The following is a 27607-nucleotide window of genomic DNA, read 5'->3' as shown; positions in this document are numbered from 1 at the left end:
TGCATCATTATCCCCGGACTCCTAAACTCAATCCCTCGATTGATAAAGGCCAGCACACCATACGCCTTCTTAACCACCTCCTCCACCTGCGGGGCCGATTTTAGAGTCCTATGGACCTGAACCTCTACAGTACTAAGAGTCTTTCCCTTTATATTGTACTCCTTCATCCCATTTGACCTACCAAAATGGACCATGACGCATTTATCTGGGTTGAAGTCCATCTGCCACTTGTCCGCCCAGTCTTGCATCCTATCTATGTCCCTCTGTAACTTCTGACATCCCTCCAGACTATCCACAACCCCACCAACCTTCGTGTCGTCGGCAAACTTTCCAACCCATCCCTCCGCTTCCTCATCCAGGTCATTTATGAAAATGACAAACAGCAAGGATCACAGAACAGATCCCTGGGGCACACCACTGGTGACCGACCTCCATTTAGAAAAAGACCCATCTATACCCACTCTCTGCCTCCTTTGGGCAAGCCAGTTCTGGATCCACCGGGCAGTTGCCCCCTGTATCCCATGCCCTCTCACTTTTTCTAGAAGCCTTGCATGGGGGACCTTATCAAACGCTTTGCTAAAATCCATATAAACCTCATCTACCGCCTTCCCTTCGTCAATGTGTTTAGTCACATTTTCGAAGAACTCCACCAGGCTCATAAGGCACGATCTGCCCTTGACAAAGCCATGATGAGTATTCTTGAGCATACTAAACCTCTCTAAATGCTCATATATCCTGTCCCTCAGGATCTTCTCCATCAGTTTACCAACCACTGAGCTTAGACTCACCGGTCGGTAATTACCTGGGCTATCCCTATTCCCCTTCTTGAAAATCGGAACCACATCCGCAATCCTCCAATCCTCCGGCACCTCTCCCGTCTCCATCGACGACGCAAAGATCATCGCCAAAGGCTCTGCAATCTCTTCCCTCGCCTCCCACAGTAACCTGGGGTACATCCCATCTGGACCCGGTGACTTATCTATTTTGATGCCATTCAAAGATTTCAGAACAACCTCATTCTTAAAGTCCACATACACAATCCTTTCAGTCCACCGCACGCCCGCAGTACATCCACCCAGGTCCTTCTCTTCTGTGAAAACTGAGGCAAAATACTCATTGAGCACCTCTGCCATTTCTACCTTCTGTGATAGCATGCTCGCAAGTGTAGTTTAAAGGGTTAACAGTGGGGATATGCTAATGTGTGACATTGATGATGACTCTCAAGAGAGAGATTGGAATTACGCCCATACACCCATTCTGTAACCTGCTCAGATGTAACACTAAGCAAGTGTTGAGCAGAGTTTGTCCACAGTCAGTCTAAGAACCAAGTCCCAAGCCTAGGGTCCAAGACAGAAGGAGCCAATCACAGAACATGCTGGCAGTTGTGGGATATCACTACAAAAGGACCCATCGGTGTTCCAAAAGGAACCACAGGGTAAAGAATCCCCTGAAAGCAACTCAAAGATTTCAGCGGCAGAAGGAGGCACACAGGAGAGAGGTAATAATGACCATACGTAGTGCGCAGTCCTGGCTCTTTCCCCACCTGTTGGACTGCCTCGTGGGCCCACAGAGAGGGCAGCAATGGGAGTTTTCTCAGGTACCAAGCCGCATCAGATCTTTGCGATAAGGAGTCAGAGTTCCAAGTTAGTTCCTTTTTTGAAGCAATGGGTCTGTAGCAGAGGAAGTTCTCTTGAGGTACGATGTGCAGGAGTCCCCACCGTGGACATTTACTCCGTTATTAAAGCCTCTGAGACTTACTTTAGGCCAAAGCAGAATTTAGTAATTGAACAAGCCCGTTTTAACCAATGCGCACAGTGACCTGGGGCAATCGAGTGAACTACGTTGAACCCAATTATATCACTGATGCGCGTTATCACACACGAGGCTTGAGAAGCTCAGGAAATAAAGGCTTTTATTTGCTGTACAATGAAGCTACTAATTATATACACGATCCCAGACTGAGGGGTCCTAGACAGAGCAGAGACCTTTATACCTCTCCCAGGAGGCGGAGCCCGACTGGGATGTACCACAATAACTATAATACAAGGTGTAACAGCCCAACCCTAACCCCAACAGCAACAAGTAGAACAACCCATCCCTAACCCCAACAGCAACAAGTAGAACAACCCATCCCTAACCCCAACAGCAACATATATACATACTTGTAGTACTGGCCAGACCCTGGCTCAGTACTATCTAGTGGGAACCAACGATGGTTCACCACATTCACCCCTCCTTTGAAGACAAAGGCCGGCGGGGTACCAAAAAACAGAATAATTTGTCATCAGTCTATAAGTTCAGATGGTCAGGGGGACCGCACCGTCGTTGTGACCTCCTCAATACCGGCGATGACACCGGAGTAGGCACTCGCGGTGGCGTTCTCCCCAAGGCGATGTCCAACTGTTCCTCCACAGACTCACGGGCCGGTTGACCCTGAGGTGATGGTAATCCATGGAGTTCCGACACGCCCTGAAGTGGCGACCATCCTCTGGACTCAGGCAAGCTGTACACGGGAGTAAAAGGGTTAAGTAATGGTCCCGATGCTGCCCGCGCCGTGTCCGGAGGGGAAACAAGAGTTATGGGGTTTGTAACAGGGGGTATGGGAGCGACAGGGGTTTCTACGTCGCCTGCTGGCGCCAGGTCTCGGATTGAGACCGTGTCCTCTCGCCCGTCAGGGTATGCCACATAGGCATACTGAGGGTTGGCGTGGAGGAGATGGACCTGTTCGACCAACGGGTCAGACTTGCGGGCCCTTACATGTCGCCGCAGGAGGACAGGTCCTGAGTACGTCAACCAAGATGGTAATGAGGTCCCAGAGGAAGACTTCCGAGGGAATGAAAACAGCCTCTCATGGGGAGTAGCATTGGTTGCCGTACACAGGAGTGAGCATATGGAATGGAGCGCATCAGGGAGCACCTCTTGCCAACGGGAGACTGGAAGGCTTTTTGACTTCAACGCCAGTAAGACAGCCTTCCAGACTGTAGCATTCTCACGTTCCACCTGTCCGTTACCCCGAGGGTTGTAGCTCGTGGTTCTACTAGAGGCAATCCCGTATGAGAGCAGGTATTGCCTCAAGTCATCGCTCATGAACGACGAGCCCCTGTCGCTGTGAATGTAGCTGGGGTACCCGAACAGGGTAAAAAGATCACGGAATGCCTTGATAACCGTGGTAGCGGATGTATCAGAGCAGGGAATAACAAAAGGGAATCTCGAGTACTCATCAATGATGTTGAGGAAGAACACATTCCGATCTGTTGAGGGAAGGGGGCCCTTAAAATCGACACTCAGTCTTTCGAAGGGACGAGTGGCCTTGACTAATTGTGCCCGGTCAGGTCGGTAAAAGTGCGGTTTGCATTCCGCGCATACCCGACAGCTTCTTGTTATGGACCTGACATCCTCCATCGAGTAGGGCAGATTGCGGGCTTTTATAAAGTGGTAGAGCCGAATGACCCCAGGATGGCATAGGTCATTATGGAGAGCCTGCAAACGGTCCTCCTGTATACTGGCGCATGTTCCACGCGAGAGGGCATCCGAGGGCTCATTGAGTTTCCCTGGACGATACATGATGTCATAGTTATAGGTGGAGAGTTCAATTCTCCACCGCAAGATCTTGTCGTTCTTGATCTTGCCCCTCAGCGTGTTATTAGACATGAACGCCACGGACCGCTGGTCCGTGATCAGGCTGAACCGTTTTCCCGCCAAGTAATGGCGCCAGTGCCTGACGGCCTCCACAATGGCCTGGGCCTCCTTTTCCACCGCTGAATGCCAAATTTCGGGGCCTTGGAGGGTGCGGGAAAAAAATGCGACAGGCCTGCCCGCCTGGTTAAGTATGGCGGCCAGAGCGAAATCAGATGCATCGCTCTCCACCTGAAAGGGGATGGACTCATCAACAGCGTGCATCGTAGCTTTCGCAATGTCGGCTTTTAGTTTATCAAAGGCCAATCGGGCCTCTGGTGTTAGGGAAAAAGAAGTGGACTTGATGAGCGGACGGGCTTTGTCCGCGTAATTGGGAACCCACTGTGCATAATAAGAGAAGAAGCCTAAGCATCTTCTCAGTGCTTTTGCACTAGTGGGCAGGGGAAGTTCAAAGAGGGGACGCATACGGTCTGGATCAGGGCCAATGACCCCGTTTTCCACCACGTATCCGAGGATGGCTAAACGGCGCGTACGAAACACACACTTCTCCCTGTTGTAGGTCAGATTCAGGCGAGATGCAGTGCGTAGGAAATTCAGGAGATTTGTGTCATGGTCCTGCTGGTCATGGCCGCAGATGGTGACGTTATCCAGGTACGGGAAGGTAGCCCGCAGCCCTTTCTGGTCCACCATTCGGTCCATAGCATGCTGGAAGACCGAGACCCCATTGGTGACACCAAAGGGAACCCTGAGAAAGTGATACAAGCGACCATCCGCCTCAAAAGCCGTGTATTGTCGGTCCTCTGGGCGAATGGGGAGTTGGTGGTAGGCAGACTTGAGGTCTATGGTGGAGAACACCCGGTACTGCGCAATCTGATTGACCATGTCAGATATGCGCGGGAGGGGATACGCATCCAGCTGCGTGTATCTATTAATCATAGAAATCATAGAAACCCTACAGTGCAGAAGGAGGCCATTCGGCCCATCGAGTCTGCACCGACCACAATCCCACCCAGGCCCTTCCCCCACATATTTACCCGCTAATCCCTCTAACCTACGCATCTCAGGGGCAATTTTAACCTGGCCAATCAACCTAACCCACACATCTTTGGACTGTGGGAGGAAACCGGAGCACCCGGAGTAAACCCACGCAAACACGAGGAGAATGTGCAAACTCCACACAGACAGTGACCCGAGCCGGGAATCGATCCCGGGACCCTGGAGCTGTGAAGCAGCAGTGCTAACCACTGTGCTACCGTGCCGCCCATATTAATGGTCTGACTATAGTCAATGACCATCCGGGGTTTGTTCCCACTCTTGACCACCATGACCTGCGCTCTCCACGGACTAGCGCTAGGTTGTATGATCCTTTCCTTGAGGAGCCGCTGAACTTCATATCGAATGAAGATCCGATCCTCAGCGCTGTAACGCCTACTCTTAGTCGCAATGGGCTTGCAGCCTGGCACAAGATTCTGGAACAGGGAGGGTGTGGTAATCTTCAGCGTCGAGAGGCTACAGGCGTTGGGCAATTTGGAGGCTGCTGTTCTCCCACTGAAAACAAAGGGAGTGGCCCACCGTACTGTAGGGTTACACTCCTCAAGTGGACCATGAAGTTTAGTCCGAGAAGTATTGGCGCGCAAAGGTGCAGCAACACCAGGAGCTTGAAACGCTCGTAAACTGTGCCTTGCACCGTTAAAGTTACCACGCAACTCCCTAGCACGGCAACAGACCGGGACCTTGATGCCATAGAAATTGTCTGTTTGACAGATTAAATCCGGAGTCCACACCGCTTCACAGCGTCTGGGTGGATAAAACTCCCAGTGCTCCCGCTGTCAAACAGACAATAAATCAAGTGGTCGTTTACCTGAATGTCCATCATAGACTTGTCAAGTCTATGAGGCTTGGCCTGGTCCAGGATGATCGACGCCACCATTGGTTCATGAGTGCCACTGCAGGCAGCTGAGATTGACGAGGATGACCCCTGCTGGTCGTTCGCGGTCGGTGCCGACCAACATGGCCGCTCCCATAGGTTGCACGTGGGTGATGGCGCCAAACTCAACGACCCCTGGTGGTCACACATCTCCGACTCCGTCAACCGTAATGGCGTCGTCCTGGCCTCGCACGTGGACGAAACCCTCGACGATGTCGACGACGAAGAACCGGGCTCTGAGGAATCGCAGGCCGCACTGCTGTTCCGAGAAGCAGGTTTAGATCGGCACACTTTCGAATAGTGCCCCTTCTTACCGCAGGCGGAGCACAACACAGCTTTAGCGGGACACCATTGCCGAGTATGCTTCGCTCCCCCACAGAAGTAACACCGCGGGCCGCCCGGAGCTGCTGCCGTCATCTGGCCCAAGTGTGAGCACGCCATCACGCAGCATTTCGAACCCGAGGGACGAGGAGGGATTGGCGACTGCTCCTGCCACGTTGTCTCCACGTGGTCTTCAGGATACAATACTAGGCTTTTGGAGGCCGTCTCCAACATCTCCGCTAGTTCTATTGCCTGGGTGAGGTCAAGATTACCTTTCTCCAGTAGTTTGAGTCGGATGTAAGATGATCCGACTCCCGCCACAAACGCATCTTGAGCGAGGTCGTTCATATTCTGCTCTGCCGACACTGCTTTGCAGTTACAGCCCCTGGCTAGCTGTAGGAGCTCGTTCGCGTATTCCTCCATCGTTTCGCCGGACTGCCGTCGTCGAGTGGCTAAGAGGTAACGAACGTGTATTTCGTTGGGCGGTTTAATATAGCGCTTCTTAAGAAGCTCGAGGGCCTTTGTATAGTCGGTGGCCGCACGGATCGCGAGGTAGACGGTGCCGCTTACCCTCGCATGGAGGACCCGGAGTCTGTCATCAACTGTGGTGACCGCTGCGGAGGCTGCCAGGTAGTCCTCAAAACAGTTCAAAGAGTGGTCGAAGGTGTTAGAGGCGCCCGCTGCACGTGGATCTAGTGTAAGGTGTTCAGGCTTCAGTATCTGCTCCATACTCTCTCTATATCGTTTTTTTTTTCGACGAGAGTTTATTTACAGCAAATAAAATTGATGCGCGTTATCACACACGAGGCTTGAGAAGCTCAGGAAATAAAGGCTTTTATTTGCTGTGCAACGAAGCTACTAATTATATACACGATCCCAGACTGAGGGGTCCCAGACAGAGCAGAGACCTTTATACCTCTCCCAGGAGGCGGAGCCCGACTGGGATGTACCACAATAACTATAATACAAGGTGTAACAGCCCAACCCTAACCCCAACAGCAACAAGTAGAACAACCCATCCCTAACCCCAACAGCAAAATATATACATACTTGTAGTACTGGCCAGACCCTGGCTCAGTACTATCTAGTGGGAACCAACGATGGTTCACCACAATCACCTAGCTAGTTTTTACGGATACAGGGCACTGAACGACAAGCTAATCTATGGTCGCATAGTCGTGGGTGTCCTGGATGAAAAACTCTTCCTTTCTGCAGACCAAAGATGATTTTACGTTGGATGAGGTGGCCTAGTATGCGAGGCAGGGCTAGTTTTGAATATTTAATCTGATTATAATTCATGGCAACGCTGAGGCTCCCCATGACTCCATAGATTGGATAGGCCCAAAGGCAATGGTCCCACCCATATGAAAGCCCACCAAACCAACCGAAAGGGTGGGAAATTCTGCACCAGCAACCATTTTGAGATGTTTATGTTGTGGTGCGAAAACCCTGTGGAGATGCCATGACTGCCCAGCAGGGGGCGCGGAATGCTTCCGGTCTGGTGAAACTGGACATTTCAAGCGTTTCTGCAAATCCAGCAATTTTACTCAGAGTCACAGACCAGCAGATATTTATGGAACATGTTCCTTCCAAGAAATGCCAAGTCCTGAAATCACTGACTATAAAGATCTCCTCAGGAAAGTAGATGGTCTTCATCCAGACTATTGGTCAAATCCAAGTCTGCGGTACTAGTTTTAAAATTGATACGGGGGCAGCTGTTAACATATTAGCAGAGGACATCAACTGGTTTCAGCCAATCATCCTTCATCCATTGGATATCAAGTTACAAGGACCAATCAAAGAATAATAGAATCATACAGTGCAGAACGAGGCCATTCGGACCATCAAGTCTGCACTGACCACAACCCACCCAGGCCCTTTCCCCATAACCCCATGCATTTACCCTAGCTAGTTCCCCTGACACTAAGGGGCAATTTAGCATGGCCAATCCACCTAACCAGCACATCTTTGTGCTGTGGGAGGAAACCGGAGCACCCGGAGGAAACCCATGCAGACACGGGGAGAATGTGCAAACTCCACACAGACAACGACCCAAGCCGGGAATCGAACCCGGGTCCCTGGCGCTGTGAGGCAGCAGTGTTAACCACTGTGCCACCGTGCCGGATTATTGCTCCTCTTAGCTACAAGGGGTGACAGATCATTGATTCTTGATTTGATTTGATTTATTATTGTCATATGCATTAGTATACAGTGAAAAGTATTGCTTCTTGCGCACTACACAGACAAAGCATACCATTCATAGAGAAGGAAAGGAAAAAGTGCAGAATGTAGTGTCACAGTCAGAGCTAGGGTGTAGAGAAAGATCACTTTATGCATGGTAGGTCCATTCAAAAGTCTGATGGAACTTGACAATCAATATAAATTCTTATTGCACGATGATGCTGACGTACTTCTAGGGATTCTAGAAAAAAAACAGATGATTCTCATCATTTGTAACAACTTGCTGTCTTTCATGCAACAACCTTCAGTCTTTTATTTTGAAGCAGTGGAAATTCAGCCTTCAGGAGCTGAGAAAGTTTATACACCCAGCAGTAAGTTCCTTTCTTTGACAGGGACACCATTCCCTAGATCCAGGGCATACATGGAAGTTGCGGATCTCTCTGCTCTTCATGAAGGAAGGGCAGAGATGGAGGATACAGAAGGTATTGCCGCAGGTGGTGGCCATCCCCATGAAGACCTGCTGGACCTGAATTGGTTCTTCCTCGAGAGTGGTGAGGAAGAACCCCTTGTAGTCCTGAGTGATCTTTTGGATGTTGAGGTCCTAGAGAATGATTAATCTTTCCGATTGCTGGATGCATTTTATGATGTCTCTGTTGTATTTTAAAAGAATCAGCAGTGCTAGGCAACCTTCAGATCTTAGTTCCAATGAATCAGCTGAAGTATTGATTAATTTATCTCCTTATGTTCATGAGGAGTCTTCCACGGAGGATGCCTTGCCTGAGAATCCAGGTCAGAGGTCATAGTGGATCACACTGCCAAGAAACTGGTACCTTCCCAGGGTCAATTGGCACCTATACTTCAGTCCCAGATAAAAGTCATCACTTCAGGGCTGGAGATTAGCACAGAAGCTGCGGCAGAATCTTTAGCACACGGTATCTGGTACAGCTATCTTGTCGCATTGCAGAAGATGAGTCTGTCTTGTTTCCATTTTTAAGAATTCATTCATGGGACATGGGTGTCACTGGCTGGCCTGCATTTATTGCCCATCCCTAGTTACCCTTGTTGAGAGGGCAGTTGAGAGTCAACCACATTGCTGTGGCTCTGGAGTCACATGTCGGCCAGACTAAGTAAGGACAGCAGATTTTCTTCCCTAAAGGACATTAGTGAACCAGATGGGTTTTTCCGACAATTGACAATCGTTTCATGGTCATCAGCAGATTCTTAATTCTAGGTATTTTTTATTGAATTCAAATTCCACCATCTGCCCCGTGGCAGGATTCAAACACGAGTCGCCTGACCATTAGCTGAGTTTCAGGATTAATAATCTAGCAATAATACCATGAGGCCATCACCTCCCCATTCTCAGTGTTACACCTCATTATCCATAATGGAGCGACCTCAAATAGCGACAAGTTTGGTTCTCTTACCACTCACTGCCTACAGAAAATATATTGTTCGGAAATAATTTGATGTTGTTAAAAAGTGAGGTAGCATAATTGGGGGTGGGGGGAGATGTAGAATAATGGGTTAACAGATGAGAGATGCTAGTATGTAATGTAGATGATGATGTACCACTGACAGTAGTCAGTTTAGACAAGAGCGAGAGGTTGGAATTATGCCTAAGAGCTACATGCTTACTCTGCAACTTGTTCAGATGTAGTGCTAACAAACAAATGTTAATAGATACTTGGTGATGCACTATCAATCAAGCAAAGACTAGTTTGTATGCAAGAACAAATAGGCTTTTATTCGCAAAAGACTTGGAGAACACCCATGCTGATGAACTGGTCCAGCAACTGAGGCAGAGGGGTTGGGAGAAGTCACCTTTACACCTGGACCGGGGGGGAGGAGTCTCAGGCAGGGCCGGCAGGGGCATGCCCAGGCATGTCATACACACACACACAGGCAATAAGCTTAACAGTGGTTTACCACACTTGAGTATGTCTACAGTCTGTCTAAGAACCAAGTGCCATGCTTAGCATTGAACTGAATTGATTTATTATTGTCACATGTATTGGGATTCAGTGAAAAGGTGTTCATAGAGTGCATTGGGAAAAGAAAAGGATAAGGTGCAGAATATAGTATTGCAGTTGCAGATAGGGATATAGGACCATTCAAAGTCTAATGGCAGCAGGGAAGAAGCTGTCCTTGAGTCAGCTGGTACGTGATCTCAGACTTTTGTATCTTTTTCCCGACGGAAGGTGATGGAAGAGAGAATGTCCAGGGTGCGTGGGGTCCTTGATTATGCTAGCTAGTCCCAATCCTATGCCAGCTCTCAATAGCCCTGTAGATTTTTCATACTCAAGAAGTGCTTATCCAAATCATTCCTGTTTGAGAGCCACAACTGAACCTGCTTCTACCATAGTCCAAGGAGGCGCACTCCAGACCCTAACAACCCCCTGTGTTGAAATGTTTTTCCTCATGTCATTGATGGTTAGTTTGCTAATCGACTTAGATCAGTGCCCTCTGGATCTTCATCCTTCTGCCAATGGAACCGTAGGATAGCCAATGCATGCTGAATACCGTATAATATACAGAAGAGGGCACCTGTCATTTGACCTGTGTCAAAAACATTTCTTTGACCTCCTACAGTGTGGATAGTGAGGCATCTCTATTTATTCGAGGGAATATGGGCTTCATATATCACTTTGGAGCAGAATAGAAAAGAATAGCTTTCCTTGCCCTGTTTCACTCCAATTGCTAAGTGATTGTCAAGATGTGGAATCTTTGAGTATAAATGCTGCTTTTGTTTAATGTTCCTTTCTATAATATACAGTGGGTATTAAAGGATACAGATGAGGTAAAGCCTTTTTTGGAGAATTCAGGATACCTTATCCTTCCCCTCACCTGAGACTGAATCCTTTCTGTTTTTGAATCCTGAGGGACGCTGGTACCTTTCCTAGTGTTGGTGAGATATCCCAGCATGCCCTTGACCTTGTAGGTCACTTGTCAGCGGAAGATGAAGCCTTGAATAAACAGCGGTACCCTGTGGTGTCTGTTATCACACTGTTATTCCCTTAAATCTCCGGGCATAGCTTTTAAATTATTCATACGCTGTTCACTGCAAGTTACACATCTCCATCAGCCGAGTTTTGAGTGAAGGCGGTATCCAAGGAAACCTTATCAGAGATCGCAGATTTAGGCTCCATAAATGAAATAAAAGAGGAAATTGGCTGTATTAGCATAACAGGAGTCAGTCTGGAATTGAATGCACACAGCACCCAGGAGCACACAGGCTTCCTTTATCAGTCGGTTCTGATCATCACCTGTTTCTTTTATATATATATTTTTTATATTCCATCCAACCCAGTCTTTTGTTCCAGCTCAGAGTACTGAAAATGTGAAATTCTGTCCCAGTGCCACGGACCAGCTGTCAGATGCCTGGCCTTTTACCCTCCGAGTACTTAATTTCCTTTTCTCTTCACTGCTCATGCTTCGAAATTAAACCTGCCACTCTTACACAACTTTGTCTATGTTTTTTTTTCTCCCCCCCCCCCCCCACCTCCCCGACTGCAAAAAAACCAATCTTCCCTCAACAGCCCCCCCCCCCCCCCCTTCCCCCCCCCCTCCCCCACGCACACGACCAAGGCACACAGTCGAGAAAATATCGTATATCTAAAAAAAAATTGTCAGGTTAAAACAAAGGACCCTCGACTGCAAATGAAAACGCTGAAACAGTTTGCCAAAACAAAGCTCCTGGAATATAGTCACTTGTGAGATGGAGGACAGAGAAAAAGAATAGGGAGGAGAATGCTGGAAATCTGAAATGGAAAACAGTCGCAGGTCCTACCCAGAACATTAACCTGTCTTTTCTCTTTCGAGATGCACATGCATTGAGGATGTATATTCCCAGCATTTCCTGTTTGGTAATGTGAATTTAAACTGTATCGTCAGATCAGCAAGTCCTTTGTCCACCTTTTTAACAATAGTGCCATCACATGTAGAATAACAAAATGAAAAGATTTCATCCGATACATTAATATATCAGTTACTAACGCTGCAAATACGACTTCAATCCCACTGCGTGCTTGGGATGTTGCCATCATGCAGTCTGTTATATAAAAAATAAATCTACACCATTTTGTCACAGTCACATGTAATCTGCTCCTAAGTTTACAAAATAACTTGCTGATGTTTGTCTGCTTCATGTTTACATTTTAGGGTGTTTTACATTCAAACCCAAATACTAACATATTCTTAAAATGCTTCTTCCCTTTCTAAAGTTAATACTCACAGGTCTGGCATTTTTCAAGTTTTATTTCAGATTTCTGCTGATGCCTGTCTTTTTCTTTCTGACTTTGCAGGCTCTGAACAATGAATAAGAATCGAAAACTAGGCCGAGAGGGAGGGGGGGGGGGGGGGGGGGGGGGGAAACGGGGTTGGGGCGGAGGAGACAGGGGGAAAGAAGAAAGGATTCAGCATGTTGCCACGTGTCACATTCGTGTACCCCTTGTTCTCCCTCCCTCCACCCTCTTCCCCCAGTGAAGAAGAGCAAAATCCAAATAATAACACAGCGCAGATATTAGTGACAGAAACAAAGTCAGAGTATGTTTTATATATACACATAGGCTGGCTGTACAGTCCACCACATCCAACCTATTCTCTTTATATGGGCTCATGGTGGCCATGAGGTAGAGATGCCGGCGTTGGACTGGGGTGGGCACAGTAAGGAGTCTCACAACACCAGGTTAAAGTCCAACAGGTTTATTTGGAATCACGAGCTTTCAGAGCGCTGCTCCTTCATCAAGTGAGTCAAATGCCAGACCTGCGACACACCTGAGGAAGGGGCAGTGCTCTGAAAGCTCGTGATTCCAAATAAACCTGTTGGACTTTAACCTGGTGTGGTGAGACATCTTACTGTACGAGTTGGGTGAGCCTAGGTAGTTTTTAAGTTTATTTATTTAATGTCACAAGTAGGCTTACATTAACACTGCAATGAAGTTACTGTGAAAATCCCCTAGCCGCCACACTCTGGCACCTGTTCAAGTACACCGAGGGTGAATGTAGCATGGCCAATGCACCTAACTTGCACATCTTTTGGACTGTGGGAAAAAACTGGAGCACCCGGAGGAAACCCACACAGACACGGGAAGAACGTGTAGACTCCACACTGACAGTGACCCAAGGCCGGAATCGAACCCGGGTCCCTGACACTGTGAGGCAGAAGTGCGAACCACTATGTCAGTAAAATGTTATAATGGCAGGGAAGTAAGTTTACATGGAGGTGAATATGAAAAGGATTAGAAAATAGGCGAACCAGCTATTGACAGCATGTATGCCATGAAGAACCAGACAGATATTGAATGCTTAACTGAAGCAGAGATTGTTTTAAGTTGACTTAAAGGGACGGAAGCCAAGAGAACCTCCAACTTAAATGGGCAATGGAAAATGAAGGGTAAATTGTGAAGCACTGATTATCACATTGATAACATTAACGGTGAGGTTATGACATATTAGAAACAACCAAATCAAGTTCAAACACACAATACTAATGTTGGCAGAGTCACTGCTGGCAATTTAAATCTTGTTAGTTTGAACTCAATACTCAGAAAACAAATGGAAGCCGCAGACAGAAACATAAGACCAGGACAAGAGGGTGCAGTTTTGGAATCAAAATGGGAAATTTAGGAACACCATTTTTGTGACACAGACGATGGTCAATAATTGAAATGAGATGTTGAGAAGAGTGGCTAAAGCCAGGACATTTTTGATCTCAGCTTTTCTCCTTGGAAATAGATTGATGATCGCTGGCAGCCACTCTGTTTGACTTAAGGGAAGAATGAGATGGTGTAATGGGAAGATGGTAGTTTCGATATTTCGGAAGGATTAAAGATGTGTGAAAGGGCCATCTTCACCCATGCCAATCTTGATAGCCATGGCTGATCATTCTCACAGGAACAGAAATCTGTTAGACAAACACATCCCTGCGTTGTTTCTCACAGATTCAATGCCCTCCTACGCATTTCGGGAATTGTAATCTCTTCCAATCAGACTACCGCCATAGATCATTTCATTTTAGTTTAAAATCAAAAAAGAAAAAAATCTAGGATCAGTTTCATCTTTGCCCCTTGATCGTTGTGGAACTTTCAGAACATCCCACCCTAAAAATCGCCCGTTTGGAGACATTTTGTTTGGTCAAAGGTCATTGGCAGTCAGAATGTTCCATTCAGCTGACCCTGATAATTCCCGGATCAAATTATCAGTTACTGATTCTGCCATTCAATGTGTTCAGAAAGAAGATTTTTCTGATTGTTTATTTTTTCATGGGATGTGGGCGTCGTTGGCAAGGCCCCATGGCTGCCCATTCCAGATTGCACTTGAAAGGAATGGCCATTTTGGAGGGTAGTTAAGCATCTTACAATTCAGTGGGTGCAATTTTCCAAAAAAGTGGCAAAGTGTCAGGTTCAGTCAGAAAACCGGTTTGATTCTCCCCAGGTTTTCCGTCTAGATCTTGCTGCACTTGTCATTTTTTTGAAGGGGGGAGTGTGTTTTGTGCTGTCATTGTGAGGGGCAAGGCCCAAACACGTCAGCAAGCCCAGCTTCACAGAGATTGTAAACTCAAATTGAATTTAAATACCACCCTCTTCTCCCAACAGACAATAGAGCATCCCCCCTGAATGTTCGCCAGCATAACTACAACCACCCCCCCCCACCAATGTTCATCAGCATAACCCCCCCTCCCCACAATGTTCAGGGGCATTGGGGCCAATGACTCCCAATGAGTCCCCCTTCAGGCCCCACCCCTTCAGGGCCTGCCCCCTTCAGGTCTAACCCCCTTGGCAGTGCTGAATGGGCACTGTCAGATTGGCACTGCCCGGGTGCCAGGCTTCCATGAACCCGACCACCTGGGGACTGCAATGGCCTCCGAGTCCCTGACATGGTAATTATGTTTGGTCTCTGTTTGTGGAGAACGATATTGATTCCAGCTGGCTTTATGTCAGACCGATGGGTGGGAACGTATGTTCCTGGATGATTCTGCATTAAGCCGATTTTGCATATTAAAATGGATGGTAACCAGGTTCACACTCATCATGTCTGCTGGGAGAGCCTGGGAACATCATACCAGCATGAATCTCATTATGGCCCTCTTGCAAGAGTTTCCAGCTATAATGGGACTTGCACCAGGCATAACGGGCTTAAAAATTGCCTCCTGTGTGTCTGGAGTCACGTTTAGGCCAGGCCGGGTAAGGATGGCAGATTTCCTTCAAGGACATTCAGAAATCAGAGGTGTCTTCCAACAATTATGATAGTTTCATGTTCACCATTAGACTGGCTTTCAATTCCAGATTTCATGAATTGAATTTAACTTCCACCAGGTTCCAGGGTGTGTTCCCCTGGATTACTGGTCTCATGACATTATCGCAATGCCACCATCTCCCCCAAGTACCTGGATGAGTACTTGGCATGCCCTAACATTCAAGACTATGGGCCAAGTGCTGGCAAGTCGGATTACGAGGGCAGGTCAGGGCCTTTCATGTGTCGATGTGGACTTGATGGGCCGAAGGGCCTCTTCTGCATTGTAGTATTCTGTGATTCTGTGATCTCCCCTGTACATAAGGTTCATTCACAAGCAATACAGGAAGCCCACAATCACCATAAAGAAAGCATTGATTCCATGAACGCAAATGATGCACAAGTAACAATTTTGATTGCATGCTGATGATGAGCTTGGAGGCGGGAAGGGGATTTATGGGATGGTGGCACATCGGAATCCTGTCACCTTCCTGCCCCGCCTTTTTTTTGTCACTCCTAAATGGCCACTTAATGATTAATTCATGGTCTCATCCCGCCGCCGCTGGTGTTAACCCAGTCGCAGGTGGGCTGTTGCTGTGCGGTGCACACAAGAAGTAAACCTGTGCAACCATCCGTCCTGTCACTCCAGGGAAGGGGTGCTCCGATCAAAGTGACTGATTGGGGATTTGGACCGTGGGAAGGAGGGAACCTGTTGAGAGTCATGTGCCTTCCCTTGCTGTTGGCCACCCCGGCCTCCCCTACCTGCGATCCCCACCTTACAAACGCACCCCCCCCCCCTACTCCCCCCCACCACACTGCATGCCTGGGTCACTCCATGATCCAGGGACTCCGGTGCTTGCCCCTTGCAGCCGCAGCCACTGCTTCCCCGGTGCCAGACTGGGCAGGAGATCTACCGAACTCCGATTGGCCAGCAGCTTTCGGGAGGCAAGGCACCCACCATTACTGGCCTCGCCACTACCCAATTGGCATGAGGTTCAGTTGGGAGGCAAGGCACCCACCATTACTGGCCTCGCCACTACCCAATTGGCATGAGGTTCAGTTGGCCTTCCCGAAAGGGGGCAGCGGGATTCCTTGGCTGTTCTCCACCTGGAAGGTAAGACTTCCAGCACTTCAACGAGACTCTGCCCAACGTCACGGGTAGAACAGTCAAACTCTCAGAAAGATAACACTGGCCCAGCATCCTTAAGGGAAATCTCAAGGAAAAAGAGTCAGAGATGAGTGGCTTTCTTCACTCACAGAACAGTCAATGATGTTACATGTAGTAATCTAAATGAAGTGCTTGCACAAATTGTAATATAGTTAACAATTAAAACAAACTTGGTCACGACCACTCAGCTTAGATCATGAACTGTATTTTCTTTCTCCATTTTCAGTTGTATTCATTTTTTGCTCTGGACCCAATGGTGCAGCATCAGCAAGCTTTCATTAAATTGTTGATGATCCAGAATGCTTGTGGGCAGTTAAGGCAAGACAGTTTCCATGGTTACATCTAGTAATGGCTGATAGCTGGAGCCACGACATGGCTGCTCGATTTATTTTTAAACACCAGATGGCTCATCTGAGATCTGTAGAGTTGTCAGGGACCGTTATTCTACCCATGAAAGGGAGTTCTGGGCAGAGGCCGGGCCAACTGGGCAATCAAGACTGCCCCAGATGTTTTAAATGTTTGTCCAAAAACAGAAAGTGCTGGGAAGACTCAGCAGGTCTGGCAGCATCTGTGGAGAGAGAAACAGAGATAACGTTTGGAGTCCAATATCATTTCTTCAGAATCCTGAAGCAGAGTAATCCGGACTCGAAATATTAATGGGGAAGCAATGGTCTAGTGATATTAGTGGGGCGGCACGGTAGCACAGTGGTTAGCACTGCTGCTTCACAGTGCCAGAGATCTGGGTTCGATTCCCGACTTGGGCCACTCACTGTCTGTGTGGGGTTTGCACGTTGTCTGTGTGGGTGACCTCCGGGTGCTCCGGTTTCCTCCCACATTCTGAAAGACGTGTTAGTTAGGTGCATTGACCCAAACAGGCACCGGAGTGTGGCGACTAGGGAAATTTCACAGTAACTTCATTGCAGTGTTAATGTAAGCCTTACTTGTGACTAATAAATAAATAAACTTTATTATCGCTAGACTACTAATCCAGAAACTCAGCTAATGTTCTGGGGATCGGGGTTCGAATCCCACCACGGCAGATGGTGGAATTTGAATTCAATAAAAAATATCTGGAATTAAGAATCTACTGATGGCCACGAAACCATTGTCGATTGTCGGAAAAACTCACCTGGTTCACGAGTGTCCTTTAGGGAAGGAAATCTGCCGTTCTTACCCGGTCTGGCCGACTTGTGACTCCAGAGCCACAGCAATGTGGTTGACTCTCAACTGCCCCCTCCCTGAACAAAGGCAACTAGGGATGGGCAATAAATGCTGGCCCACCAGCGACATCCCATATCCCACGAGTGAATTTAAAAAAAAACCTTATGGCTGAATTCTTATTACTGTTCATGCTGCAGTGAACGGAGATTCGGCCGGCCGCCAAATTCTCCGACCTCGCTGCAGCGGGACCATGGCGTGAATGGGAGGTAAGGTCGCGTCCTATGTCTCTCTCTCTCTCTCTCTCCACAGATGCTGTCAGACCTGCTGGGTTTATCCAACATTTCCCATTTTTATGTCAGATTCCCAGCATTGGCAGTATTTTGCTTTGATCCACATGTTTCGAAGTTGAGAAGCCGTGATGTATGAATGAAAACATTCAATTTTTCTTGAAAACATTCGAGGTCAGTCAATTCGTAGAGCGGGAGTGAGGGACAGGGGTAGGTGAAAGTCGATAACATCAACAAAATAGGTCAGGAGCAGAGAATGGGTGGGTAAAGGAGAGGGTAAAGATCGGATGCTGGATTAAGTGGAATTCAAATTCCCAGAGGTCACATTGGTGTGGGACGTCAGTGGAATTATCTCATTTCTGGACCATAACATTAAAGAAGCCACAAGACATCTTTGCTCTGAAGTTAAATCGGTGACTGATGCGCTATCAATAAGGCGAAAGACTACCTGTGTGCCAATACAAGTGTAGGCTTTTATTCACAACAGAATCAGGAGCAGATCCCAACAAATAACCAACCTGGACTGAACAAGGGGGAGGAGACAGCCACCTTTATACTCGGTGCCGAGGGGAGGAACCAAACCGGGAGGGGATGTGTCCAGGTATGACAAACACACAACGGTGGTCCATATAGGACAAAGGCACAACTGAGGTCCACCACAGTGACCTGTCATTGCTGCAGCAGCGCTTAGCTCTGCACAGCATTTTTGCAACGGTCAAAGTTCACTCAACCCACAACCTGTTCCGCCTTTCACTTCACTGCAACGTCCCTTCCCAACTACCAGTCTTCTGACGGCATCATCATAGAATCCCTACAGTGCAGACTTCGGCCCATCGAGTCTGCACCGACCCTCTGACTGGGTAACTTACCAAGGCCCCCTATCCCACCTCTACCCCTGTAACCCGACACATTTACCGTGGCTAATTCCATCTAACCTACACATCTCTGAAGACAAAGGGGCAATTTAACATGGCTAATCCACCTAACCTGCACATCGTTGGATTGTGGAGGAAACCGGAGCACCCGGACAAAACCACTGCAGACATGGGGCGAATGTGCAAACTCCACACCCAAGGCCGGAATTGAATCCGGGTCCCTGGTGCTGTGAGGCTGCAATGCTAACCACTCTGTCACTGTGCCGCCACTCAAACCCCTTTCTCGCCGAAATACATTGAGGGGTTTAATCCCCTCTCTACGCTTGACATTTTTTATTTTAAATGAGTTTATTTCTTGAGTGAAAACATCATGGACAAGTACTTCTGATGTTTTAGGGGTGTCTTGACAATAGGATGGGAATAGAGGGATATGGTACCCAGAAGAGTAGGGCGGCACGGTAGCATAGTGGCTAGCACTGCTACTTCACAGCGCCAGGGACCCAGGTTCAATTCCCGACTTGGGTCACTGTCTGTGTGGAGTTTGCATGTTCTCCCCATGTCTGTGTGGGTTTCCTCCGGGTGCTCCGGTTTCCTCCCACAGTCTGAAAGACATGTTGGTTCGGTGTATTGACCCGAACAGGTGCCAGACTGTGGTGACTAGGGGAATGTCACAGTAACTTCATTGCAGTGTTAATGTAAGCCTTATTTGTGACTAATGAATAAACTTTAAGAGTAGGGGGTTTTAGTGCAGTCAGGCAGCATGGGTGGCATGGGCATGGAGGGCCAAAGGGCCTGTTCCTGTGCTGTAATTTTCTTTATTCTTTGTACTTGGACAAATGTTTTAATGGACGCTTAAAAAAAAAACAGGACGGCGGAAATCAATCTCATTAACAGGCTATTAAACATATTCATTTCTATTGCCTTCCTTGGCAATTTATTCCATGTTTATTACCCTCTGGGTTTTCAAAGCTCTGCTTTATTTCCCTCCTGACTCTTGAGTTCCTAGTTTTTAACCTGCATCGCGTAGCATCTGAACCTTTCACCAGTGTGTCCAATTTGTTTGAATTAACTTTCTAATTTTTGAAAACAATTGTGTCATTTCAAAGTTTTCTCTCTTCCAAATAGAATCAGTTCAACTTTCTTAATCTCGCTTCATAACTCAAATTCCCAATACCTGAAATAATCTTAATTGCTCATGTCCGTACCCTCTCAAGGGCAACAATATCCTTCCTATGATTAATAGACCAGAATTGCATATTATAATGCAAATGGAGTCTGACTAATGCCTTTAATAAAAAATAACATTGTGAATTTTATGCTCATCTGGGCAAGGGATCTCATTGCCGAGGAATCCATTTTAGTCAGTCAGGTGCTTATTAAACATTATTGGATCAGCTCGGATGCTGTTATATCTCGGGTAAAACTGCCTGCAGTCTGTACACCGTAACTCCCATTTCTAGTGCTCCTCACATCTGCAGCAATCTAACTGGAAGCTAGGTAAGTATAGAAACTAGAAACAGGAGTAGGCCATTCGGCCCTTCGAGCATGCTCTGCCATTCATTTTAATCATGGCTGATCATCAAATTCAAAATTTTTATCCCACCCATAATCCCTTGATCCCTTTAGCCCTTGGAGCTATATCTAATTTATTCTTGAAATCACACAACGTTTTGGCCTCAACTACTTTCTCTGGTCGTGAATTCCACACATTCACCAACCTCTGGGTGAAGAAATTTCTCCTCACCTCAGTTCTAAAAGGTTTACCCCTTATCCTTGAACTATGACCCCTAGTTCTGGACTGCCCCTATCATCGGAAACATTCTTTCTGAATCTACCCTGTCTAACCCCGTTAGAATTTTATAAGCTTCTATGAGATCCCCTCTCACTCTCCTAAACTCCAGTGAATATAATCCCAACCGACTTAGTCTCTCCTCACATGACAGACCTGCCATCACAGGAATTTGGTAAACCTTCGCTGTACTCCCTCTATAGCAAGCACATCCTTGCTCAGATAAGGATACCAAAACTGCCCACAATACTCCAGGTGTGGCCTCACTAACGCACTATACAATTGCAGCAAAACATCCCTATCCCTATACTCAAATCCTCTCGCTATGAAGGCCAACATACCATTTGCCTTCTTTACTGTCTACTGCACCTGCGCGCTAAATTTCAGCGACTGTTGAACGAGGACACCAGGGTTTCGCTGAGCATCCACCTCTCTCAATTTACACCCATTCAAATAACAATCTGTCATCCTATTATTACTACCAAAGTGGATAACCTAACATTTATCCAGAGAGTCATAGAAGTTTATAGCATGGAAACTGGCCCTTCGGCCCAACTTGTCCATGCCGCCCTTTTTTTTAAAACCCCTAAGCTAATCCCAATTGCCCGCATTTGGCCCATATCCCTCTGTACCCATCTTACCCATGTAGCTGTCTAAATGCTTTTTAAAAGACAAAATTCTACCCGCCTCGACTACTACATCTGGCAGCTTGTTCCAGACACTCACCACCCTCTGTGTGAAGAAATTGCCTCTCTGGACACATTTGTATCTCTCCCCTCTCATCTTAAACCTATGCCCTCTAGTTTTAGCCTCCCCTACCTTTGGGAAAAGATATTGACTATCTACCTTATCTATGCCCCTCATTATTTTATAGACCTCTATAAGATCAACCTTCAGCCTCCTATGCTCCAGAGAAAAAAGTCCCAGTCTATCCAGCCTCTCCTTATAACTCAAACCATCAAGTCCTGGTAGCATCCCAGTAAATCTTTTCTGCACTCTTTCTACTTTAATAATATCCTTTCTATAATAGGGTGACTAGAACTGTACACAGTATTCCAAGCGTGGCCTTACCAATGTCTTGTACAACTTCAACAAGGCGTCCCAACTCCTGTATTCAATGTTCTGACCAATGAAACCAAGCATGCTGAATACCTTCTTCACCACTCTGTCCACCTGTGACTCCATTTTCAGGGAGCTATGAGCATGTACCCCTAGATCTCTTTGTTCTGTAATTCTCCCCAACACCCTACCATTAACTGAGTAAGTCCTGCCCTCGTTCAATCTACCAAAATGCATCACCTTGCTTTATCTAAATTAAACTCCATCTGCCATTCGTCAGCCCACTGGCCCAATTGATCAAGATCCCGTTGCAATCAGAGATAACTTTCTTCACTGTCCACTATGCCACCAATCTTGGTGCCATCTGCAAACTTACTAACCATGCCTCTTATATTCTCATCCAAATCATTAATATAAATGACAAATAACAGTGGGCCCAGCACTGATCCCTGAGGCACACCGCTGGTCACAGGCCTCCAGTTTGAAAAGCAACCCTCTACGACCACCCTCTGGCTTCTATGTTAACTATGTGTGATGAAGGTGGGAGGTAGCTCACGAGGAGAATCAACACCAGCATTGATCTGTTGGGCCGAATGGTCTGTTTCCATGCTCCAAATAATTACTTTGATCTCCTGATGGAGATTCCCAGTTAAAACAATTTAGTTTAATTGGCCGCGCGAAGAAAGAGATTTGATCCAGCTCTGCAGCATGGGGATAATTTTCGGTGGGCTTTTCCAGTCCAGTCGCAGGGACGGGAGTAGGTCAGTTGAAAGTCCACTGAGTTTCGGCAGGCCTGGATGATCCCAGTGGTGGGCGAGGCTAGAATATCCCACCCTTTGGCTTTGCCCAATAGCGTAAAACAAGTGACAGCGAATCAGTCTTCCTTTTGACATCTCGCCACATTGAAGTCAATGGAAGTAAAATCTGGGAGAGATGCAAAAACCAAAGATGGTGGAGCCAACTTAATGGGGCAAAAGGCCCAATTCTGCTCCTGTTTCTTATGGTCTTATTTATATAGCACCAGTACCTGCAATGGCCATGGAAGGTTTGTTCAGAAAATGGTCAGACAGGTTTGGTATAATCCTCTAAATCCCTCCATTACACCTGATGGCAGATGGTAAGATTGAGAGAGGTTCCTGGTCAGCCATACTACAGAAGGCAATGACAGATCACTGCAGCACATTCATAGCATTATCATGGGCCAACCCCAATGGGCAGTCTATGGTTGCTAACACCCTCTTATGGCATAATTCCTGAAGGAGGGGAAGTTTTGATTTGATTTGATTTATTATCATATGTATTAACATACAGTGAAAAGTGTTGTTTCTTGCGCACTATACAGACAAAGCGTACTGTTGATCGAGAAGGAAATGAGAGAGTGCAGAATGTAGTGTTACAGTCATAGCTAGGGTGTAGAGAAAGATCAACTTAATGTAAGGTAAGTCCATTCAAAAGTCTGACAGCAGCAGGGAAGAAGCTGTTCTTGAGTCGGTTGGGACGTGACCTCAGACTTTTGTATCTTTTTCCCGACAGAAGAAGGTAGAAGAGAAAATGTCAGGGGTGCGTGGGGTCCTTAATTATGCTGGCTGCTTTGTCAAGGCAACGGGAAGTGTAGACAGAGTCAATGAATGGGAGGCTGGCTTGCGTGATGGATTGGACTACATTCACGACCTTTTGTAGTTCCTTGCGGTGTTGGGCGGAGCAGGAGCCATACCAAGCTGTGATACAACCAGAAAGAATGCTTTCTATGGTGCATCTGTAAAGGTTGGTAAGAGTCGTAGCTGACATGCCAAATTTCCTTAGTCTTCTGAGAAAGTAGATGTGTTGGTGGGCTTTCTTAACTATAGTGTTGGCATGGGGGGACCAGGACAGGTTGTTGGTGATCTGGACAACTAAAAACTTGAAGCTCTCGACCCTTTCTACTTCATTCCCGTTGATGTAGACAGGGCCATGTTCTCCTTTACGCTTCCTGAAGTCAAATTACCTAGTAATGCATGCCCAGGCATTTCACAAGAGGACTAATCAAATAAAATTTGGCACTGAGCCACAAAAGGAAATTTTAGGAAAAAGAAACAAAAGCTTGAAGGCTTTTTAGGGATGTGATGGCCTAGTGGTATTATTGCTAGACTATTAATGCAAAAACTTAGTTAATTTTATGGGGACCCGGATTCGAATCCCACGGTGGCAGATGGTGGAATTACAATTCAAAAAAAATATCTGGAATTAAGAATCTACTGATAACTGTGAAACCATTGTCGATTGTTGGAAAAATCCATCTGGTTCACTGATGTCCTTACCTGGTCTGGCCTACATGTGACTCCAGAGCCACAGCAATGTGATTGACTCTCAACTGCCTTCGGGCAACTAGGGACGGGTAATAATTTCTGGCCAGATAGCGATGCCCATGTCCCACGTATGAATAAAAAAGAGAGGTAGAGAGGAAAAAGGCTGTGGGGACAATATTCCGGAGCTCGGGCCTCAGTAGTTGAAGGCATGATCACCAATGGCGGATCACCAACTGGGTATGCTCAAGAAATCAGAATTGGAGGAGTGCGAAAATCTTGGTGGATTGTAGAGATGGAAGAGATTACAGAGATAGGGAGAGGCAAGGCTATGAAGGGATTTGAAAACAAGAATGAGAATTTTAAAATCCAAACATTGCTTAACCATGTGACAGTGTAGGTCAGTGAGCACAGGGGTGATGGGTCAGTGGGAATTGATTGAATTTGAGACACAGGTAGCAGGGCTTTGGATGAGCTCATGTTCACAAGTGATGGAACATGAGGGGGCAGTACGCTAGAATCGTCAAGACCAGAGGCAATGAAAGCATGGATGAGAGCTAATTTCTTTCTCATTAAATATTCCATTCCAATTCTCTTCCCGTACCTAGTAGTGCACAAAGGTAGATTTTGCCCATTTCCATAGCTAGTAATTCCCTGAATAGGTTGCCAGTCTGTCACCAGGGGCTGATAGCTTGAGGTCTGCCACTCCATATCAAGCAAGACTGATTAAGAGTCTCTCCCGCTCCTACTGTCAGCCACTGGCATGTTTTGGAAGGATTTGTAGGTTGACATACTCACCACGTTGGTCGCATTATAAATGCACCTTCCTTGACCATCAAGTCCTGGGGTGGGGCTCGAACACATAGCTTCTGACTCAGAGGAAGAGATGCTACCCACTGCGCCACAAGAACCCATCCTCCCCTCGTTTAATATCGCTATTCATGAATCTACTTTAATAAATTCCACCTGTGCTGTGTTTTTCTATCTTGGGCATCAACATCCAGAAGTGATTCTGTGTAATAAGTCTTGCGAGTCAAGATAACAATATTCGCAGAGATGTTCCCTTTATCAAAAAGCTCCTCTACTATTGAAGTAACTTTAACACATTTATCAAGCATGATCTTCCATCAAAAAGCCATGATGACTTGCCCTGATAACTTCATACTAAATGTTTCAGAGATTGTTTCTTTAGAATGGCCTCCAGCACTTTACCTGAGATAGTATTAGGCTCAAGTGCCTTTAAGGTTTCCCTGGGGCAGCACAGTGGCACAGTGGTTAGCACTGCTGCCTCACAATGCCAGGGACCTGGGTTCAGTTCTCGGCTTGGGTCACTGTCTGTGCGGAGTCTGCACCTTCTCCCTGTGTCTGCGTAGGTTTCCTCCGGGTGCTCCAGTTTCCTCCCACAGTCCAAAAAATGTGCTGGTTAGGTGCATTGACCAATCTAAATTCTCCCTCATTGTACCCGGACAGGCGCCAGAGTGTTGAGACTCGAGGATTTTCACAGTAACTTCATTGCAGTGTTAATGTAAGCCTACTTGTGACACTAATAAATAAAATTGGAAACTTTTTAAACATTACTTCCTTCTCAGTAATCACGATGATCCTTAAAATATCTTCTTCCTCTCCCATTAAGAAGGAACTGGACTCTGGAAAACTCCCCACTCAACATCAAATCATGCCGTGGGGCCTTCGCTTTCACCTGAGTAGGCACACTTGTTCCAAGTTTGTTGTCTAATGCTTTATGAATGACACTCTATGTGACTGTGCCAAAGGTAAATTATCTCTCCTTGTCTTCCTCGATCTGTCTGCGGCCTTTGGCACAGTTGATCAAATGGCCCTCTTTCAAAACCTCGTTACTGTCATACAGCTATTTGGGACTGCAACCGCTTGGTTCTATTCATAGATTTACCAGCAATAATTCCTCTGCCCACTCCTGTTTCATTACCTCTGACGTCTGACAAGGATATATCCTTGATCTCCTACTCTTTTCATCGATGTATTGACCTTGTGTCATACCATCTGAAAACACAATGCCATTTTACAGTGACAACACCCAGGTCTAACTCACCACTGCCCCCCTCGACCCCTCTGCTATCTCTAAGTTGTCAGACTGCTTACCTTAAATGCAGAACTGATTGAACAGAAATTTTAACCAGATATTGGGAAGACTGAAACTATTGTCTTGGAACCTCATCACGAACTTGTTTCTCTCACAATTCACCCCATTCCTTTCCTTGGCAACTGTCTGAGGCTGAACCAAACTGTCCAAATGTTGACTTACTTGACCCTGAAATGAGCTTTCTACTACACAACCAGACAGTTGGTCATGTCACTTATTTCCACCTCTGTAAGTGACCCATTAGGAAGCTGCTATCGAAACAGGTTTTATTTAAGAACACAGTTAGAATATAACAAAAATAATTAGCCTAATTTTAACCAATTAAAATACTCAAATGGGGCAAAATATAATTCTTAACAGGTCGCTATTTCTGTTGTTCCAATTTACAGCAATACCCCAGAGACATAAATCTCTTCTGTAGGCATGGGCAATAAATGCTGGCCAGCCAGCGATGCCCATGTCCCATGAATGAATAAAAAAAGACTGTTTGCAGGAGATAATTCCAAATATTCTTTGTGTGTAGAAGTGTTTCCGAATTTCATCCCTGTGGTTCCTGTGAATTATTAACAAATTTACTCACTAAAATATATACCATCAAGGTGAGGCAAGTTAGCTCAGTTGGCTAATTGGCCAGCGTGTGGTTCAGAATAATGCTGATTGCTCATTCAATTCCAGTTGAGGTTGACTGAAGACCTGTTAGCTCAGTCTGCTCCTGAGAGCAAAAGGCAATTGCCAACCTCACTGGCAAAATCTACCTTGGAAGGAGAACAGCTTCATGATGAAGCATCAGGAGCCTCTGGGCAGAGCACCACTGAAAAACCTGTATTTTCATGGCCAAGCGGCATGGTGACACAGTTGGGCGGCATGGTGGCACAGTGGTTAGCACTGCCGCCTCACAGCTCCAAGGACCTGGGTTCAATTCCCGGCTTGGATCACTGTCTGTGTGGAGTTTGCACGTTCTCTCCGTGTCTGCGTGGGTCTCCTCCGGGTGCTCCGATTTCCTCACACAGTCCAAAGATGTGCGGGTTAGGTTGATTGGCCATGCTAAATTTCCCCTTAGTGAACTGGGATGCGTAGGTTAGAGGGGTTAGTGGAGTAAATGTGTGGGGTAATGGGGATAAGGCTGAGGTGGGATTGTTGTCGATGCAGACTCGATGGGCCGAATGGCCTCCTTCTGCAATGTAGGGTTTCTATGAAGATCTCTGTATCCTTTGGAATATGGGAATTCACTATATCCTTCAGATAGGACAACCTTTCCAATTTTTGACCTGAGACTTATCCTGGGTCACCTCAGTTGGGGGTCCTAGGTTATTATTCATTTAGGGACTTACAGGAGGTGGGAATTCTTGCAGTAGTGCTGGCCCTGTAAGAGCAGACCTTGGGAAAGAAACAGGATATGTGCTGAATGGAGGAGTTATTACAGGTTATGTATAATATTATGCATTATCTCCTTTTAACATTATCACCAGCAGATACTGTGTGAGCAACCCACCACAGTGTATCCTATTCTTTTTCATTATATCTTCCTCTCACCTCCTCCAGTCTCACTTACAAGGAGGCCCCTGGGGC

This window comes from Mustelus asterias, chromosome 19 (assembly GCF_964213995.1).
Source record: "Mustelus asterias chromosome 19, sMusAst1.hap1.1, whole genome shotgun sequence".
Lineage (NCBI taxonomy): Eukaryota > Metazoa > Chordata > Chondrichthyes > Carcharhiniformes > Triakidae > Mustelus > Mustelus asterias.
The sequence above is the reverse complement of the archived record's forward strand: the minus strand, read 5'-3'. Positions refer to the sequence as shown.